This window comes from Symphalangus syndactylus, chromosome 13 (assembly GCF_028878055.3).
Source record: "Symphalangus syndactylus isolate Jambi chromosome 13, NHGRI_mSymSyn1-v2.1_pri, whole genome shotgun sequence".
Classification (NCBI taxonomy): Eukaryota; Metazoa; Chordata; class Mammalia; order Primates; family Hylobatidae; genus Symphalangus; species Symphalangus syndactylus.
In genome coordinates, this window is record NC_072435.2 from 62829273 (window position 1) to 62850617 (window position 21345).

Below are 21345 nucleotides of genomic sequence, written 5' to 3' on the forward strand. Positions count from 1 at the left end.
TGAAGATGATATGGTTTGGCTTTGTGTCCCCACCGGAATCTCATCTTGAATTGTAATCCCCACGTGTGGAGGGAGGGTCCTGGCGGGAGGCGATTGGGGGCTATTGGGAGGATCATGAGGACGGTTTCCCCCATGCTGTTCTCGTGATAGTGAGGGAGGGCTCGCGAGATCTGATGGTTTACAAGCGGCAGTTTCTCCTGTGGCTCTTTCTCCTGCTGCCTATGCGAGACGTACCTTGCTTCTCCTTTGCATTCTGCCACAATTGTAAGTTTCCAGAGGCCTCCCAGCCATGTGGAACTGTGGGTCAATTAAACCTTTTTTTCTTCATAAGTTACTCAGTCTCGGGTGTGTCTTCATAGCAGTGTGAGGGCAGGCTAATACAGGAGACAATGATGATATTATCCTTTCTGATTCCCTCTGTGTTGATGCTGATGTGGCTCTGGTCGATTTAGTCCATACCACAGTGATCTTCATAAAACCATCTCTGTGATTTGGGAGCAGTGTCATGTGTTGCTATTATGTGAGAAAATAGCATTTTTACTTCATTTTGGGTAGTCACTGTGGATTGATGTTTCCCCTTAATCTCCTAAAAGGAGAAGGGGGGATTGTAGAGAAGAAGGCTGGGAATGGCTAATCACCCTCCATATAGGCCTGGTGTGATTCAGAACAGAGCTTAGACCAGAGATTCCCAAACCAAAGGGAGCCTCAGCATTCCTGGGAGGGCCTGTTAAAACCTAGGTGGCTGGGCCTCACTCTCTTATTCTGATTCCTTAGGTTTGTACCAAGAGCCCAAGAATGTGCATTTCTAACAAGTTCCCAGGTGATGCTTGTACTGCTGATCCAGGGACCTGCATAAACCTGAAGTGCTGGCTTAGGCAGGTCAGCAGTGGCCTCGGCACTGCCCCACATAAGCAATTTCCCCATCCTAGAGCTTCCTCCACACTGCAGACAGTTTAAGGATAGAGACCATTTCTCATTCATCTTTGAATTTCCAGACTCCAGCACAGTGCTTGACACAGATGTGTTAAATAGTTGTTGAATGAATTAATGACTGAACTCTATCAGCTGATCTTCTTAGAATTTCTTACTTGAAGTGGGTAATCAGAGATGTTTTACTGAAGCTCTGGAATTACCTTAAATAGTATATTGGTTGCATTGAATGTAAATGATGAAATCACTGAAATTAATATTTTAAAAGACAATGGGCTGAGTGCGGTGGCTCACACCTGTGATCCCAGCACTTTGGGAGGTGGGGGAAGGGGGGGCGATGGATCGCGAGGTCAGGAGTTCGAGACCAACCGATATGGTAAAACCCCATCTCTACTAAAAAATACAAGAATTAGCTGGGCATAGTGGTGCACACCTATAGTCCCAGCTACTCAGGAGGCTGAGGCAGGAGAATCACTTGAACCCGGGAGGCAGAGGTTGCAGTGAGCCGAGATTGTGCCACTGAACTCCAGCCTGGGCGACAGAGCGAGACTCCATCTCAAAAAACAAAAAAACTAAAAACAATGGAGTAAGGAGAAATAAGGCAATATGCTCTCCTAAGGGTTGCTCAGGTTGAACAAAAGGAGCTAGGTTTTAGGAAGAAGCTGGGCAGAGGAAAGGTGAGCCTACCAAAGCGAACAAGGTGTTTTACCACCATTTGTAATAAGAGACAGAAACCTTTTGCAAAGAGTGTATTAAGAAGATGACCTGGCACATTTTCCCTGGAGGGTCCCATGCACTGAATCTCACAGGGCAGGGTAAGACATAGTTCTTGTATCAAGGGAGAGTTTTTGGCATGGTTTGTGACTTAGGGACTATGTAATATGTTGGCAACCAGTATGTAAACCCTGGAGATCAGCTCCTAGGACTCCTCTGATATGTGTGTTCATTCTTTTATTTGGATGGGAACAAAGGGAAGAATGGAGTTTGAGTCTGGTTTGGTTGGAACCTTCCATCCCTCATGACCTTATGGCTGTCTTAGCATGTGTCCTCTCCACATGTTGCTGGGCATTTTCTGCCATGCCTCTTTTTTTTTTGTGGCTTTCTTTTTCTCATGCTATCCTTCTGCTTGGAATGTCTGTCTCTAGTGTCCAACCAGCCTAATCCTGGATAATTCAGACTTAACCATTTATAACTTCCCCTAGCAGCTACCTCTCCCAGGAAGTATCTTTAGGTGTCTCTTCTCTGTGTTCTTATAATACCCTATGAATACCTCAATCACTCATTCACTTATTCATTCAACAATTATCTATTGAGTTCCTAATAGGTGCTAGGCATAGTGCTAGTCATTGGGGATATAAAGATGGACATGACATAGTTCTCATCCTTAAGTAGCTCGTTGCCTAGTGAGAGGATATAAATAAACAAGTAATTACAATACAAAATGCAAAGTCCTCAGATAGGAGTAAGCACTGTTGCTATGGAAATACCTAGAAAGGATGCCTAACTCTAAGTTGAGGTGTCAAGGAGCATTTTCTAGATTAGCAGTCCCCAACTTTTTTGGCACCAGGGGCCAATTTTGTGGAAGACAATTTTTCCACTGATAGGCAAGGGGAGGGATGGTTTCAGGATGAAACTGTTCCACCTCAGATCATCAGGCATTAGATTCTCATAAGGAACGTGCAACCTAGACCCCTCGCATGCACAGTTCACGATAGGGTTCATATTCTTGTGAGAATCTAATGCCACTGCTATTCTGACAGGAGGTAGAGCTCAGGTGGTAATGCTCACTGGTCTGCTGCTCACCTCCTGCTGTGCAGCCTGGTTTTTTTTCTTCTCTTTTTTTTTTTTTTTTTTTTTTTTGAGACAGAGTTTTGCTATTGTTGCCCAGGCTGGAGTGCAGTGGCGCAATCTCTGCAACTGCCGCCTCCCGGGTTCAAGTGATTCTCCTGCCTCAGCCTCCCAGGTAGCTAGGATTACAGGCGCCTGCCATCACACTCAGCTAATTTTTGTATTTTTGGTAGAGATGGGGTTTCACCATGTTTGCCAGGCTGGTCTTGAACTCCTGACCTCAGGTGATCCACCTATCTCAGCCTCCTAAAGTGCTGGGATTATAGGCGTGAGCCACCACGCCCGGCCATGCAGCCTGGTTTCTAATAGGACACAGACCGGTACTAGTCCATGGCCTGGGGGTTGGGGACCCTTGTTTTAGATAAAGAAACATCTTACTCAAGATCTAGCAGGTTGAATAGAATTTAGCCAGACAAAGAGATGGGAGAAGAGCATACCAATGAGAGGAGAAGCTTTTGCAAAGCTCATTATTTGTTTATATGATTAGCTGAAGACTGTAGACTTTGGGGGCTGAGACTGTGTTTTATTCCTTAGTCTAGCCCTAACTCATAGCATCGTACCTGGCATACAGTAGATGTCCAAGGAAAAATTTCTTGAATATGTGAATGAATGAATTAGCCTCTACTGCAATGGCTGTTGAGAGTACTAACCAGTAACCTCAGAAGATGATGATTCTTAGAAAGTGAACCTTTGTTGGCTCAATGACTCTCTATTCTAATTCTTGTATGCTCTTCCTATGTGCTTATCAGTTGGTTAGCAGACATTACAATGGCGTGGGCTCTACGTGCAGGTTCATTTCATGTTCTGAGTACGATTGCTGATATGATTTCCATGTAGCAGCAAAATGCTCCAACCCAATGCTTTGAAAACAAATGTGCAAATTCCGAAAAGAGGATTAATGCAAACAAGGTTAGAACTGACTGAGCATTTTAACACTGCAAGAAATATAAACAAATCAAACTGTGTTTTCAGAAACAGACTTCTTTTTTTATGATTGGAAAAATACTGCTTTTGTTGTTATTGTTGCCTCCATTGTCAGTTGCCTCTCAAAGTGTGTTCCGCTGTTAATGGAACAGCGAGGCAGGTCTGTAGGCCCACGCATCTACCCACTCATTGTCAGTGAGCACTGGATTTCTGAATCACCTGGGAAAATGGGAAATGATTAACTCAAAGCAAAAAAGATGACTTACATTTTCTGAATGAATGATAGTGATTGAAGTGCTAACTCCTAAGAGATTTGCAGAGGAGTTCATGCAAGGGGTAGAGAGCGTTCCTGTGTTCTTAGGAGTTGCTTTAATAAAAGGAGCCCTGGCTCGGAGTAGGGGAGGCAAAGCAGGCAAGAAGCAGTGAGTGGGTGAATTGAATAACTTGATTGGAGAATCTTTGTGCTACTCCTCTATGCCCTGATTGTGTGGGCTGACATCTGGCTGCAAATAGATGCTCAGCTAAGGATCATGGCTAACCACAGCTCGTAACAGTGCTTTGAAACTGAGTGCACATTAGAATCACACTGCAGTTTTAAAAAATACCAACCCTAGGGCTTCATCCCAAGAGTTCCCGATTTAGTTGGTGTGGGATAGGACCCAGGCATCAGTAATTTTTTAAAGGCTCCCCCGGTGCTTCTATTTGAAAGCCAGGATTGAGACTAATTGTTGTAGTGGATTAGGAGAGCCTCTTGTCAGCCAAGGAGCGGCTCCTTCACTATGAGCTATCCCTTGTCATGATCTCTCTTCCAGGACAAGAGCAGAGAAGGGAGTACAAGAAAAGAGAAGTAATTAAGGGTTTAGTGTGATCCTTTGAAAAACCCCAGTCCAGAGAGGCTTTAAGAAACATAGGTTAGGCCCACATTGATTGATATTGTTATCCTTGAAATTGAAAAGAGAATGTGGAGAATAATGAAGAGTTGGCAATAATGATGTGGCAATGGGTTATTGGCAAGGTACTTCCAGAAGGTCTTGAAATATATATGTTTGGCAAGAAACTCACTGATCAGATGAAGGGACCTGTAAAGTGAAATTTGAAGGGAAATAAAGATACTGAGGGAAGTGGGGAGAGGAACTGTGGAACTAGAGATCAAGGAATAAACTGCTATATGATTCATTTGAAAAACAAGGGAGGCCTCTCCAAGATCCCCAGGACAGACAAGGAAAAGGCACATGGATAATGCTCACAGGTATGGATGGTGACATATGTTTCGCAATTTCAGTTTAGAGAACTTAATATAATTTTTTTCAATTTATTATTTTAAGTACCACCAACACTGTTAGGGTGAGACTTACAAGTAGAACCCTCCACCAGAATTCTGCCCTCCAGTTACAGATTTCCAGAAGGTGTAAAGCATTGCAACATTCACATACTATGTTCCATCCCAAGCCTTATGAGGTCTTCAAAACCATACCACAGTATTCTTGGGGGAAAGTGTCTTCATAGAGAATATTTCAGCACTCATTTTAATAATACACCCTTAAGCTGTTCTAATTTGTGCCCATCTCAGTGCAAAATTCAAATTTACTTGAAAAAACAAAAACAAAAACCACTAGTCTAGTTCAACCTCAGAGGTCCTAGGTTTCTTTCCTTGATCATGTCCTATGCTAAGCTTCCATCTCGTCCCTCCTGGCTGGAGCAGTTAGGTTTACCAGAGCCACATAAGTGAGAGCTACCATTGGCCTTATCTTGGAAAGCCCAAGCTTTCTGGCATAAATGAACTCAGACCCCTTAGGACCCTAGGAATCTCACATGCCTCTGACTCCTTCAAGAGATGCAGCATCTGTATAACCAAAACGACCACCCTCTATTTTCCTGTCATGTCTTGCTTGGCCCTGGAGAGCACAGAGGGGAGGCTTCTGTGGATCACCCCTCTACCTTGTATACACACCTCCTAGAATTGGTGTCTCACTGCCTAACTATGGGCCAATGGCTCTGATCTGTAAACAGGATGTTGATACTGGATCTCACATAGTTTAAGCTTCTGCCAGTAGAATTTAGCTACCTTCCCGATATCTTCCTGCTATGTCAGAAAGCACAGCTCCTGAGCGCTCAGTACAGGAGTCCATGTGTTTAAACTGAGGGAAAGGACTTGATTAGCTGATACTAGTGCAAGAACCTGGCTGAAAGGGGTCATGAAGGCCCTGAGCATCTGCTTACAGTCTTTCCCTTTTCAGTTTTCAAAGTGTTCAAAAGGGTGGAGGGCCATGGCTTCTCTTTTATCCATGGAATGCCTTTTCTGGTGCCTTTTCTTACTGTCTCTGGCCTGACATGCTTGGGTCAGGTCAGAGAAGGGCTTTGCCTTAATGGCATGGTTATCCTCAAATCTCTCTTAGTATCCACTAAGCCTATAGGTCTTTGATTCTCTAAGGTTCATGGGAAATGGCTAAGGGGTGCTAGGAAAGATCTACTCAGGATCTGCTCTTACCCCATTATGATGCTAGCCATTTAGCAGAACTTGTACAGTATTTAAAAATGAACAATGTCAACTCTGATTCTTCCAGGCAGTTCTGAACTTTGAGAATGAAAGTTCACATGCCTCAAAGGTCTTATATAATTTGGTTTCTAAAGAAATTAGCACTCCAGATATTTCATATCATGATCATCCTTTTTATCAATTACTAGATAGTGTCTGGAGCCCCCAAGATCCCTTGTGACCTTTGTCTAAAACTGAGAAAATCTACTGAGTGAGCAGCAAAACTGTCTTTTCCTTGTGCCTCTTAGCATCTGAATCTGATACTTATCACTTTTTAAAACCTGAACCAAAAACCATTGTCTCTGGTAAGCAGTGTTGGGCATTCTGAATCTAGAATTTGGGTTCGAGTTTCCTTTGCTGTCTATTTAAAAAAAACAATTGTTCATGCAAGTCTAAATTTTATCTGAAATTTTATTCTTCACAGTGCAGGTGCTATGGGGCTCAGCGATACTAAGTGCGATGTTTTAAATGGTTACTCTTAGAAAGAGTGACTCATCTCAACTTTCCCTAAGTGGTCATGTATTTTGCATATCTATTCTAGAATGCTCTAGGCCCACGGGCAATGCACATTGCACTCACAGAGGGCATACACTTGGCATCTGGCTTAGAATACTCTCCTTAGCCACATCTTTATCTGCTTGGCTACAAAACCGAAACTTTCCGTGCTCTTGGGGATCTGTTTTAGACACTCTCTGGAGTTAAAATGAATGAGCCAGTGCTTGAATATTTCCTCTTCCTGTTTGTGTAGCCTTCTGCACATAGGTAGCGACGGTAACTGCCCAAATGTGTTGCAATTGCATTTGGACTTGCAGAGCAGGCCCTATGGATCCAGCTCCCTCTCACAGATACCCTGGGTTTGATGTGCTCTTCTCTCCTCTGACTCCCACACCCACCACCAGTTTTTGCCTGACTCTCATTCACATCTGTAGGAGTGGGCGGGAGGCTTTAGCACTTAGGCCACAGAATCTGAAGCCAGGATGAGGGCACAGGTGCTGGCTCTCAAGTGTCCTTAAAGACTCCCTAACCAGCACCACTGAGCTCTAAGTATCTCCTTTCCTTGTGGCTTCTTCCATCCTGGCCTTTCTAGATCCTGTGGGTTGAGGTCTGAAGTTTTTTCCAGCATGATCTACTTCCTGGAAGGCTGGAGACCACACAAATCCTGGGCCGATTCAGCTTCCCAACCTTCTCCAAGTGGCTTCTAACACTGGGATACCAAAAAGGGGTTGTCCACTGAGTTTTGATTGTCAACCAAATTCAACCACCAATTTTGCCTATTCCCTTCCCTTCCACAGCCATAGGATGTTACGGGATGGTGATATAGTTTGCATGCTTGTCCCTGCCCAAATCTCACGTTGAATTGTATCCCCAGTGCTGGAGGTGGGGCCTGGCGGGAGGTGTTTGGGTCATGGGGGTGGATCCTTCATGGCATGGTGCTGTCTTTACCATAGTGAGTGAGTTCTCATGAGATCTGAATGTTTCGAAATAAGTGGTACTCAGCCACTGCAAAAACATGCCAAATTGTAAGGACTATCAAGGCTAGGAAGAAACTGCATCAACTAACGAGCAAAATAACCAGCTAACATCATAATGACAGGATCAAATTCACATATAACAATATTAACCTTAAATTTAAATGGGCTAAATGCTCCAATTAAAAGACACAGACTGGCAAATTGGATAAAGAGTCAAGACCCATCAGTGTGCTATATTCAGGAAACCCATCTAACATGCAGGGACACATATAGGCTCAAAATAAAGGGATGGAGGAAGATCTACCAAGAAAATGGAAGACAAAAAAGGCAGGGGTTGCAATCCTAGTCTCTGATGAAACAGACTTTAAACCAACAAAGATCAAAAGAGACAAAGAAGGCCATTACATAATGGTAAAGGGATCAATTCAACAAGAAGAGCTAATTATCCTAAATATATATGCACCCAATACAGGAAGCACCCAGATTCATAAAGCAAGTCCTTAGTGACCTACAAAGAGACTTAGACTCCCACACAATAATAATGGGAGACTTTAACACCCCACTGTCAACACTAGACGGATCAATGAGACAAAGTTAACAAGGATATCCAGGAATTGAACTCAGCTCTGCACCAAGTGGACCTAATAGACATCTACAGAAATCTCCACCCCAAATCAACAGAATATACATTCTTTTCAGCACCACACCACACTTATTCCAAAATTGACCACATAATTGGAAGTAAAGCACTCCTCAGCAAAGGTAAAAGAACAGAAATTATAACAAACTGTCTCTCAGACCACAGTGCAATCAAACTAGAACTCAGGATTGAGAAACTCACTCAAAACTGCTCAACTACATGGAAACTGAACAACCTGCTCCTGAGTGACTACTGGGTACATAACAAAATGAAGGCAGAAATAAAGATGTTCTTTGAAACCAATGAGAACAAAGACACAACATACCAGAATCTCTGGGACACATTCAAAGCAGTGTGTAGAGGGAAATTTATAGCACTAAATGCCCACAAGAGAAAGCAGGAAAGATCTAAAATTGACATCCTAACATCACAATTAAAAGAACTAGAGAAGCAAGAGCAAACACATTCAAAAGCTAGCAGAAGGCTAGAAATAACTAAAATCAGAGCAGAACTGAAGGAAATAGAGACACAAAAAACCCTTCAAAAATAATTGAATCCAGGAGCTGGTTTTTTGAAAAGATGAACAAAATTGATAGACCACTAGCAAGACTAATAAAGAAGAAAAGAGAGAAGAATCAAATAGACGCAATAAAAAATGATAAAGGGGATATCACCACCGATCCCACAGAAATACAAACTACCATCAGAGAATACTATAAACACCTCTACACAAATAAACTAGAAAATCGAGAAGAAATGGTAAATTCCTCAACACATACACCCTCCCAAGACTAAACCAGAAAGAAGTTGAATCTCTGAATAGACCAATAACAGGCTCTGAAATTGAGGCAATAATTAATAACTTACCAACCAAAAAAAGTCCAGGACCAGATGGATTCACAGCCGAATTCTACCAGAGGTACAAGGAGGAGCTGGTACCATTCCTTCTGAAACTATTCCAATCAATAGAAAAAGAGGGAATCCTCCCTAACTCATTTTAGGAGGCCAGCATCATCCTGATACTAAAGCCTGGCAGAGACACAATAAAAAAAGAGAATTTTAAACCAATATCCTTGATGAACATTGATGCAAAAATCCTCAATAAAATATTGGCAAACCAAATCCAGCAGCACATCAGAAAGCTTATCCACCATGATCAAGTGGGCTTCATCCCTGGGATACAAGGCTGGTTCAACATATGAAAATCAATAAGTTTAATCCATCATATAAACAGAACCAAAAACAAAAACCACATGATTATCTCAATAGATGCAGAAAAAGCCTTTGACAAAATTCAACAACCTTTCATGCTAAAAACTCTCAGTAAATTAGGTATTGATGGGACATACCTCAAAATAATAAGAGCTATCTATGACAAACCCATAGCAAATATCATACTGAATGGGCAAAAACTGGAAGCATTCCCTTTAAAAACGGGCACAAGACAGGGATGCCCTCTCTCACCACTCCTATTCAACATAGTGTTGGAAGTTCTGGCCAGGGAAATCAGGCAGGAGAAGGAAATAAAGGGCATTCAATTAGGAAAAGAGGAAGTCAAATTGTCCCTGTTTGCAGATGACATGATTGTATATCTAGAAAACCCCATTGTCTCAGCCCAAAATCTCCTTAAGCTGTTAAGCAACTTCAGCAAAGTCTCAGGATACAAATCAATGTGCAAAAATCACAAGCATTCTTATACACCAATAACAGACAAACAGAGAGCCAAAGCATGAGTGAACTCCCATTCACAATTGCTTCAAAGAGAATAAAATACCTAGGAATCCAATTTACAAGGGATGTGAAGGACCTCTTCAAGGAGAACTACAAACCACTGCTCAATGAAATAAAAGAGGATACAAACAAATGGGAGAACATTCCATGCTCATGGGTAGGAAGAATCAATATCGTGAAAATGGCCACACTGCCCAAGGTAATTTATGGATTCAATGCCATCCCCATCAAGCTACCAATGACTTTCTTCACAGAATTGGAAAAAACTGCTTTAAAGTTCATATGGAACCAAAAAAGAGCCCACATCACCAAGTCAATCCTAAGCCAAAAGAACAAAGCTGGAGGCCTCGTGCTACCTGACTTCAAATTATACTACAAGGCTACAGTAACCAAAACAGCATGGTACTGGTACCAAAACAGAGATATAGACCAATGGAACAGAACAGAGCCCTCAGAAATAATGCCGCATAGCTACAACTATCTGATCTTTGACAAACCTGACAAAAACAAGAAATGGGGAAAGGATTCCCTATTTAATAAATGGTGCTGGGAAAACTGGCTAGCCATGTGTAGAAAGCTGAAACTGGATCCCTTCCTTACACCTTATACAAAAATTAATTCAAGATGGATTAAAGACTTACATGTTAGACCTAAAACCATAAAAACCCTAGAAGAAAACCTAGGCAATACCATTCAGGACATAGGCATGGGCAAGGACTTCAGTCTAAAACACCAAAAGCAATGGCAACAAAAGCCAAAATTGACAAATGGGATCTAATTAAACTAAAGAGCTTCCGCACAGCAAAAGAAACTACCATCAGAGTGAACAGGCAACCTACAGAATGGGAGAACATTTTTGCAACCTACTCATCTGACAAAGGGCTAATATCCAGAATCTACAATGAACTCAAACAAATTTGCAAGAAAAAAACAACCCCATCAAAAAGTGGGCAAAGGATATGAACAGACACTTCTCAAAAGAAGACATTTATGCAGCCAAAAAACACATGAAAAAATGCTCATCATCACTGGCCATCAGAGAAATGCAAATCAAAACCACAATGAGATACCATCTCATACCAGTTAGAATGGCCATCATTAAAAAGTCAGGAAACAACAGGTGCTGGAGAGGATGTGGAGAAATAGGAACATTTTTACACGTTGGTGGGACTGTAAACTAGTTCAACCATTGTGGAGTCAGTGTGGCAATTCCTCAGGGATCTAGAACTAGAAATACCATTTGACCCAGCCATCCCATTACTGGGTATATACCCAAAGGATTATAAATCATGCTGCTATAAAGACACATGCACACATATGTTTATTGCGGCACTATTCACAATAGCAAAGACTTGGAACCAACCCAAATGTCCAACAATGTTAGACTGCATTAAGAAAACGTGGCACATATACACCATGGAATACTATGCAGCCATAAAAAATGATGAGTTCATGTCCTTTGTAGGGACATGGTTGAAGCTGGAAACCATCATTCTCAGCAAACTATTGCAAGGACAAGAAACCAAACACCGCATGTTCTCACTCATAGGTGGTAACTGAACAATGAGAACACATGGACACAGGAAGGGGAACATCACACACCGGGGACTGTTGTGGGGTGGGGGGAAGGGGGAGGGATAGCATTAGGTATGCTAAATGATGAGTTAATGGGTGTGGCACACCAACATGGCACATGTATACATATGTAACAAACCTGCAAGTTGTGCACATGTACCCTAAAACTTAAAGTATAAGAATAATAAAATAAAAATAAAAATAAAAAAAGAAATATGTGGTACTTCCCCTCACCCTTTCTCTCTCTTGCTCCTGCTTTTGCCATGTGATGTGCCTGCTCCCCCTTCACCATCCGTCATGTTTGTAAGTTTCCTGAAACCTCTTAGAAGCTGAGCAGATGCCAGCACCATGCTTCCTGTAAAGCCTGCAGAATCGTGAGCCAATTAAACCTCTTTTTTTTTTTTTTTTTTAAATAAATCACCCAGTCTCAGGTATTTCTTTATAGCAATGCAAGAATGGCCTAACACAGATAGTCATCTTTTTCCTTCTTTAGGTACCACCTCTCCCCGACCCCCTAACCTCTCCAATGCTAGCAAGTGTGATCCTTAAAGCTTAATTTGCACCATGGGCAAGGTATAGTCCATGCCTATAGGTCTGGTGCAGGATGAGTCCTCCTCTACGCTGGTCCTCAGTGCCCTATTGTGGCCTTGAAGTTCCTGAATTTGCATTCCTTCTTTTCCTGTTTAATGTTATTAAGTGAAAGAAATAAGAGGGTGATCTCTGGTATGTAGCCAGAGTTCCTGCTGCAGCTTCCTTCTTAGAAATTACTTAAGAACCACTTCATATGTTTTTCCCTCTCTCCTGTCTTTTTTTCTACTGCATTCTATAACAAAGTTTCCAGACTCGGTTTATCAGCAGAGATCATTCTCCTTCCCTTCATATCTGATTAGAAATTAGACCTGCACAGTCTTGTGGCTGTTGGCACTCAGGAATGCTGGCTGGAGAGTCTTTACTGTTCTTTTTTTTAATTTTTTTATTATTATTATACTTTAAGTTTTAGGATACATGTGCACAACTTGCAGGTTTTTTACATATGTATACATGTGCCATGTTGGTGTGCTGCACCCATTAACTCATCATTTAGCATTAGGTATATCTCCTAATGCTATCCCTCCCCCCTCCCCCCACCCCACTACAGTCCCCAGTGTGTGATGTTCCCCTTCCTGTGTCCATGTGTTCTCATTGTTCAATTCCCACCTATGAGTGAGAACATGCGGTGTTTGGTTTTTTGTCCTTGCAATAGTTTGCTGAGAATGATGGTTTCCAGTTTCATCCATGTCCCCACAAAGGACATGAACTCATCATTTTTTATGGCTGCATAGTATTCCATGGTGTATATGTGCCACGTTTTCTTAATGCAGTCTATCATTGTTGGACATTTGGGTTAGTTCCAAGTCTTTGCTATTGTGAATAGTGCCACAATAAACATATGTGTGCATGTGTCTTTATAGCAGCATTATTTATAATCCTTTGGGTATATACCCAGTAATGGATTGGCTGGGTCGAATGGTATTTCTAGTTCTAGATCCCTGAGGAGGCAGTGTTTGCCTTGATGCCATCAAAGACCTCAGATACCTCAGAAAGCCCGAGGCTGTCTACCAGCTGCCTTCTTCCATCTACACCTGGCCCCTACCATTCTTCGTTCTTGCAGCATCTCAGAGGTGCAACCCAGCCAGGGTCAGAAGGTTCCCTCCCCACCCCCCACCTCCTCCTCCCACCCACCTCCACCGCAATTACTGGAGCAGTGCATCCTGGAATAGTTTCAGCTTTTTGTAACAAGCAGCTTTAGCAAATGTGCGGCCTGCAACTCCAATTGGTGGTTCTGATACATGGACCTAGTTTTTAAAACATTTATATAGACAGAAATTTTCACATATGCATGTACAACTTGATGGATTATCAAAAACTAAATATTCCTGTGTAACCAGAACCCCAGTAAAGAATCAGAATATTGCTGGGCATGGTGGCTCACGCTTGTAATCCCAGCACTTTGGGAGGCCGAAGCTGGCAGATCACAAGGTCAGGAGATCGAGACCACGGTGAAACCCCGTCTCTACTAAAAATACAAAAAAATTAGCAGGGCGTGATGGCGGGCGCCTGTAGTCCCAGCTACTTGGAAAGGCTGCGGCAGGAGAATGGCGTGAACCCGGGAGGCGGAGCTTGCAGTGAGCCGAGATTGCGCCACTGCACTCCAGTCTGGGCGACAGAGCGAGACTCTGTCTCAAAAAAAAAAAGAAGCAGAATATTACCAGCATCCCAAAGCTTCCTTAATCCTCCTTTCTAGTCACTCTGGATTTCTAACAGCATGGATAGCTTTACCTGTTTATAGATCTTATACTGTTGGAAGCATATTCACAGTTTATACAATTTTGTGTCTGACTTTGGTGCAACATTATGTTTGTTCAATTCATCTATATCATTGCATGTGGTCATAGATCATGCATTTCATATATTGTGTAGCCTATGTGTGAATATACCACATAAAAAATCCATTTTACTATTTTTCTCCATTTTTTGCTCCAGATTTTGGCCATTACAAACAGTGCTGTTGTGAACATTGTGCCTGCCTGTCTTCTGGCTGGACATAGGTAGGTGTTTCTGTTGGGTGGTATGCAGAAGTGAAAATGCTGGGTCATGATATATGCACATGCAGCTTTGGAAGATACTGCCAAATAGTTTTTCAAAGTGTATGAGAGTTTCAGTTCCTCCCCATCCTCGCCCACACTTGGTATTTTCTGCATTTTTATTGTAGCCATACTGGTGGGTGTGTGGTGGTATCTCACTGTGGTTTGATTTTGGATTTCATTTTGAGTGGCTCTGTGGCAGCCTAGGAATGAAGCTAGGGCATCAAATAAAAGATGTTACCGCAGACATATATCTGTTCTCGCTTTTGAGAGATGCGGCTGTATTAGTCTGTTCTCATGTTGCTAATAAAGATATAACTGAGACTGGGTAATTTATAAAGGAGAGAGGTTTAATGGACTCACAGTTCCATATGGCTGGGGAGACCTCACAGTCATGGCAGAAGATGGAGGAAGGAAGAGCAAAGGGACATCTTACATGGCAGCAGGCAAGAGAGCATGTACAAGGGAACTGCCCTTTATAAAACCGTGAAAGGCTTATTCACTATCATGAGAATAGCACAGGAAGACCCCGCCCCACAGGAAAACCCCACCCCCATGATTCAGTTACCTCCCATTGGGTCCCTCCCATGACACGTGGGAATTATGGGAGCTACAATTCAAGATGAGATTTGGGTGGGAACACAGCCAAACCATATCAGTAGCCTTTCTCCCCACTTTAGAGATATCTTATTTGTAGAGGCTAGCTTGAAAATCCAGAGTTCTTTAAGTCAGCCTACATTCTCAGAAAACATGCTATTGTTACTAGGCCTGGACACATCATGAAGTATCATGCAAGTGACTTTACCTGATCGATACACTCATTTTCTCTTCCATCTACAAACAATAGTGGAGTCCTATATATGCCAGGCACTGTTCTAGGTGTTGAGAGTACAGCAGGAAACCAACAGAAGGTAGGCTCTTCGAAGCTCACATTCTAGGGGACAGTGACAATCAACAATACAGTGAAGAAATAGATGGTCAGACAGTGACTGGCACTGTGGAGAAAAATAAGGCAAGAAAGGTTGAGGATCTCCAGGCACAGCTTTCAACAGAGTGGTCAGGGATGGCCTCACTGACAAGGTGACATTGGAACAAAAGCCTTAAGCTTCCATGGGAACAAGCTATGTGGGTATGTGGGGAGGAACATTCTAGAGGAAAAACCATGTGCAAATGTCCTAAAGTGGGAGCATGTTTGAGGAACAGCAAAGAGACCATTATGGTTGGAACCGACTGAGCAAGAGATGATGAGGTGCAGAAAAGGAGAAGGTTGTGCTGGGCCTGACAGGCAACCCAAGGACTCTCAGCTCTGAGTGAAACATCCTCAATGGTGCTCCAGTATCACCTTCATGGAGCCTCCCAGTATCAAATCTTCCTATCAACTGAGACCAGTTGGCTCTCTTTCCATAGCTTAGGATGTGTCAGGTTAGAATCCCCTCTGCCCCCAATCAAATCTTTTCTGGTCATTTAGAGGTCATTTTGACTGGCGCAGCAGAATGAGGAGGGACAAGGTAGAGTATGAGGATCTCACTTTTTCTGTGATTTGGTGAACAACACTGGAGTTTAAATGTTCCTAAGAGAGTCTCCAGGCTGTCCCTCAACACCAGGCCTCAGCAGCACATGGGGATGAACAGGGCACAGTGTCAGTTAAAATTCACAGTCTGTAGGATCCGCATTTCTCACCTGTGTCAGAGACACCTGGATCCCACCCTGCAGGCCCCCCTCCCCTACCAAGGGTCTGTTGGGGCAACTCCCAGAGGGAATCCAACATGTGCCCTTGATTTAGGCAAATGTAGCTGTGAATGTTCTGAAAAGGAATAGGAAAGAAGGGGCCTTGGTATCAGAATAGACTGAGCAGAAGAGAAAGACCCAGAAAAAGAAAGTAATAGTATATGATGAGGGGAGCATTAATCAGTTAATTGCAATGGAAGAATCTGGCTAAGCATTGGGGAAAAGAGAAAATTATTTAGTCCATAGCTCATATCAAAATTAACTTCCATAAAAATATGACAATAAAATAATGGGCAATTTTTTTTTACAACAGAGAAGGGGAGAGACTTTCTAAATAATCCAAAAAGTAAACCACCGTCATCATCATCAACAACATCTAATACTCTGTGCTTTACTTCTATCAAGTAATTTAATCCTCACAATCACTTTGGTAACATTAATTTTTCTCATTTTCTAGATGGTAAAATTGAGGCACGGAGAGGGTAATTTTTCCAAAGGCCCCAACAAGTGGTAGTGCCAGGATTCAAAGCAGACAAGTATGACTTCAGGGTTCCTATTTCTATATTACCACAAAAGAAAATATTGAGAGACTTGAATACACGAATTAAAAGCTGTGTGAAAAAAAATCATGTAGAGGAAAGGACAAATGACTGGCAGAGGAGGGGGAATCACACCACATATGTAACAGATAAAGCATTAATCTCCTTTACAGAACAATTTCTCGAATGTTAGTGCTCAGAACACCAGTGTCCTGAACCATGCCAATGGGTGTTCTGTGAGGAAAAAGAAAAAAGTCCTCATGGTCAATGAAGTTTAGGAAATGATGTGTTAAATCTGACCATGGAAGTCTTTTTTCCCCTCAGTTCACCTATTAACATCTCATGGGACAATAAAGCTTCTGAAATACAGCCCAGAAGATCTCATCTTCGTATGTAATGAGTTTCTACAAATCAGGAAGGAAAATATGAAAAATCACAATAGAAAAATGGACGCGAGAAAAAACAGAGAGTTCAAAAAAGAAAAAATATAAATAGCTGTAAGCATACAGAAGCATATTCAACCTTGTTATTAAAGAAGGAAAATGAAATACGGAGGTACCAATTTTTATCTTTCAATTGGGAAAAAAGGCTTATACCCAGCATTTGTAAGAGTAGGAGGAAAAAACCACACTCTTACAAAATCAGTGAGATTGACTAAACAAGTACAGCTTTTCTATGGGAGGGCAATTTGGCACTGTGTATCAAAGGTCTTAAAATATATATATATATAACTTGATCTAGCAAAATTCGTTCAGAGAAACTTATAAAGAAATATAGTAGGTCCTAGAATAATGTTTTGTCTGTCATTCAACATTATTTTCTTGCAACATTGACAAGAAAAAATACTGATTCCCTGCCGGGGCCACTGTCTGTGTGGAGTGTACACATTCTCCCCATGTCTGCATGGGTTCTGTCCATGCACTCCCGTTGCCTCGCACATTCCGAAGCTGTGCATAATGGGTGAACTGGCTTGTCTCAATGGTCCCGGTCTGAGTGGGTGTGGGCGGGTGTGTGAGTGCACCCTGCGATAGGATGATGTCCTGTCCAGAGTTAGTTCCCACCTTGCACCCTGAGCTGCCAGGACAGGCTCTGGTCACCCAAGACCCTGAACTGGAATAACTGGGTAAAAAATGACCTGACTTATTTTTATTAATCTTTTAAAAATGTATGTACAGCTCACATTTATTTTAATGTTTAATATTACAAGTGTTTGGGGTCTTTATTTAGAAGCTTGATATTTTAGTGACCAGAAATATGCTGTAGGAACTTAACTCTTGTTTATATCAATTAGCCTTTGGTAAAATTGGTTTCCTTATATGTTGTTTTGCTTAAAGTTGTTCCAGTTAAAGTCACAATTTCCAAGAACCTATAGGGGACATTAAGTGAGGACCTGCTGTAATTGGACAAGTGGGCAAGGATGTATGTACAGGGGAGTTCATTGCAGCATGATTTGTATTAGCAAAAATGTCTATTAATATGAGTCAATGAACATTTATACATTGAAGTACTGTGCACCTCTTAAAAACAGTGATATTGATCTGTTGTATTCCCATGGAAATATATCCAATGTATATGTAAAAATTATCAGATTACCAAATAACTTATAACTACCCATGTAAGAAAAATAAAATAAGATGGAAAGCATATATATTTAAATGTTAACGGTGATTAGTTTTCTCCAGTGGTTGAATTTCAGTTGATTTTTACTTTTTTCTTTATACCTTTCTGCATTGTCTAATGTTTTTTACATTGATCACTTGTTACATTGAAACTAAAAATGGCTATTCCTGTTTTGAAACATGACATTTTTACTACTCTGGAAAGGTGAAACACATTAGAGAACTAAGAGGATTTAATTCTTTAACGAATGTGAAGTTTTTTATTATGCTACTGAACTTAGCCTCAGCCTAATAAGCTAAACCCAAAGTGAGGGTGAGTAAGATTCAAGAGGAAGAAGACAAAGAAGCTTAAAAAAATCTGAAGTCTGTAGAAATAATAGATCTTTCTAAAAGGGATATAGAGAAAGAGGGAATTAACCTTCACATGGTTCAACTGCTGCATTGAATCATTGGCTTGTCAGAGGAAAAACCTGGACAGTTAACGGTTCTTCTTGTATCAGGCAGAGAAACAAGCAGATGTCAAATAGTGTTTGGCAAACGGACCTGCAGAGCCACCCTCCAGCAGTTTCTGAAGGAAATCTCAACTCCTTGTTCCTGAATTTGTAGAACAGGATCTGAGCCAACTCCTTCCCCCACCTCCCGCCTTTTTTTTTTTAACTAACCCAAAATGAACTCCTTATGCAAAGTTTGGACGCTTTCCAACCCACCCAGTGCTCAAGGTTGTCAGCCAGCTGTTGGCAGCTCACACTGACTCATTTTCTTTTCTCTTAAATGGTGCAGAAATATGTTGCTTTACATACAGAGGAGAAAAAAAAAAAGCATTGAAGGACCTAATTTGAAAATACCTCACATCTCCTAAAATCAGCCTTAAGACCTAGGTAGTTTATTTCCCCATTCATTCTGTGGTACTAAATGTGTTGAAGTGGGAGGGTCCCACAGAGAACTACCCTTTTTGTGATATGTAAAGGGAATTCCTCAGCAAATTCTCCTGGAAAGGAGAGAACTTGAATACTAATGAAGAATCTATCTCCCTTGCCATTCTCTTGCCACTGCCAACTGAAAATGTAGCATTTTATATTTATTTAAAACAGAATCTATCATAAAATAGATCTATTTTAGGAAATTGAATATTTGAAGAAATGTATCATCCTTACTCTCTATCATCCAGTCTTGTTGGGAGATAATGTAGCCTAGAGGTTAAGATCAGAAGCACTGGAGTCTGTTTCCTCGTCCATAAAATACTATCTACCCCCACTGGGCTGTTGTGAAGATTAAATGAAATGTTTTAGAAGTATGCAGTGCTGGCCTGGCACAGGCCAGTTAATGGAGGCCAGCAATAAACATGACTTTTACCGCTGGATCACAATCAACATAGCAAGCATCTTCACAGAATCCTTAGGTATTTAGAAACACAGGCATCACAAACTTTTTTTGTTGTTTCAAAATGTCTTTCTCGGAAACATCACTGTTTGCTAGGTTAGGAGGTAAGCTCTCCCACCCCCAATCTACCAGCCCCACTCACCAAGTGTTGCTGGATCTCTTACCTCACTACCACCACCCTCTGGGGTCAAGGATTCAGCCTTCTCTTTCCGGGGGTGGGAGTTAGGTTTTGTAAGGGTCGTGGGTTATTGACACAAAGGCCATCCACAAGGGGCGATCAAATGGGCTCAGCATTCTGGAGTCATGGAGGATCATCTGCGGCAATGTGAGAATGGGTCATGGGAGGCCCCTGCCCAGCCCCAAGGAAAAAAACAAGTGAGGGGGCAGAGCCGTGTGCTCGTGACAGGAGCCAGCCAGACTCACAGCAGCCTGCCTGGTAGTGGCCGCCCACAAATCTTTGAGCAGAAACTCTCTGATCTGCCTTTTGTCCTGAGCCTGGGTGGAAACAAAACTTCAAAACAATAACTTTTCCTTTCCCTCGGCCTTCCAGTCATAACAACTCTAATTCTTCTTCAGACCAAGTGGATCCTTCTGCCCACTAGGAGAAAGGGCAGGAAGTGCTGAAAAGGAAGAAAACACGGTGATGAGTATTTCAAGATCTTCTCTTCCACCCTCCCAATGACAGCCTTTTCTTAGTTCTGTGTAGCTGTTGGGAATGCAAGGAAAAAGGGAGAACTGGGAGTGTGGTGCCTCCTTGGGAATTTCTCTGGATGGAGAATACGAAATTGAAAAGCCAAGAGTTCCTGCTTCAGGAGTGGGGAGTAGGGACTCTTTCTCCATGCGTTCCGTGTCTTCAGAATAATTTCATGCTCAGCATTTTTGCCTTTTCTCTGAAGTCCTCCTCAAGTACTGGAAGAACCAAGAAATCACCATGACTCCGACAGAATTTGTTTTAAGCAAGACTCAATTTGTCAGCTGATGCCACAGCGACCTCCTACTAGACTGTGAGTTGCACAGGCTCAGCACTGGTTAGGAACTGCTAGACTTTCAGACAGGGCTGGCTCCAGTTTTTCCCTTTGATTCATGGATTAAAGTGGAATTTTCCAGCGAGGCTTGATCTAGGAGGAATCCTTCTCTTTTGGTCCACAAGTTCTCTTTATTCTGCAGAGGAATCCTACCCTGTGGCCATAGTTGGGCAGTCTCTGTCTATTCCATCAACCACCAGACCTCAGATGAGAAGAGAAATAAGCATCCCTGGCAGAAAGATCTCCAAATACAGAGTGGTTTTCACTCATTCACGCAAGAGTCACAGGCTCATTGATAACAGTGTATCAATTTGGGTTCTCCATTTTTATTAAATAATGTCTTATTACTATGAAAGTTTTCACATCTAAGAAATCAAAGGATTTTACAATTGTAAAAGGGTTGTGCAACTTTTACATCCTTTCTAGCATTAACAGCATTTTTAAAAAAATCAAATTAATAATAACAATATTTTTTATTTTTTAATAGACAGTTTTTTTCTATTTAAAAAAGCTGTAACAGACAAAATTTCAGCTGTTAAAATGTTTATTTCTTGATTTGCTAAGTAACAGTGAGAGTATTATTTGTTAAAAGTTGGACTTACTTGCATTTTGAGTACATGGTAATATTGCCATTGGAATGTAAATCTAAGAAAGTTTGATCCCTAAAATGCTGTTACCAGATGAAATGCTAAGTCAGACTTGAAAGTCAGACCCCAGTAATGATGACTAGTGTGAACATGGGATAATTAATGACTCTTTATTATGTAGGGACAG

General features: G+C 41.7%; 1 long non-coding RNA gene across 1 annotated transcript in view; it reads left to right on the forward strand.

The window, feature by feature from the left end:
* Positions 1 to 233: 233 nt before the first annotated feature.
* Positions 234 to 21345, forward strand: part of LOC129459847 (uncharacterized) — a 68738-nt gene continuing 47626 nt past the window's right edge. Inside the window, exons 1-2 of the long non-coding RNA XR_008650088.2 lie at positions 234 to 264; positions 14180 to 14244. This is a non-coding gene — a long non-coding RNA (uncharacterized lncRNA). The remainder of the gene's footprint in view (positions 265 to 14179; positions 14245 to 21345) is intronic.